Raw genomic sequence first — 722 nt, forward strand, 5'->3', positions numbered from 1 at the left:
TAAAACTAAATACTTATAGTTTTTTAGTGATTTCTTTTTGCTTTTAGGTCACAAAAATTATAAACTTTCTGTTAGTGCCATTAGTTTTAAATTTTGAATAGTTTAAATTTGAATTTTTAAAAATTTGTGTGAATCACTAGTTTATGAATAACTTTACTATAAAAATAGAATTTTTTTTCTATTTATTTTTTATTTATACTTACAACTAAATACTTATAGTTTTTTAGTGATTTCTTTTTGCTTTTAGGTCACAAAAATTATAAACTTTCTGTTAGTGCCATTAGTTTTAAAATTTTGAATAGTTTAAATTGGAATTTTATAAAATTTGTGTGAATCACTAGTTTATGAATAACTTTACTATAAAAATAGAATTTTTTTTCTTCTTTGCTATTTATTTTTTATTTATACTTACAATTAAATACTTATAGTTTGATTTTAGGTCACAAAAATTATATTATTTTTGCTATTGAAGAATATTATAGTTTTTATTTTCATAAAAGTTTTGTAGTTCATTCTGTTTGCTATTAATTCATTCTTTGAGCTAAATGACTTTGAAATTGGAAAGCATTTCAAAATGAACTCTGAAAAGGTTGAAAGTTGGCATGGTATCATCATTTCACCCACATAGCATGTTCCAAAAAGTAGAGAGGGTTACGACAAAAACTTGATGCACTTCGTGTACAAAATGGACAATCACTTTCGAAGTATCAAAGTTTCGAACC

The sequence above is a fragment of the Triticum aestivum genome, chromosome 2A (assembly GCF_018294505.1).
Source record: "Triticum aestivum cultivar Chinese Spring chromosome 2A, IWGSC CS RefSeq v2.1, whole genome shotgun sequence".
Lineage (NCBI taxonomy): Eukaryota > Viridiplantae > Streptophyta > Magnoliopsida > Poales > Poaceae > Triticum > Triticum aestivum.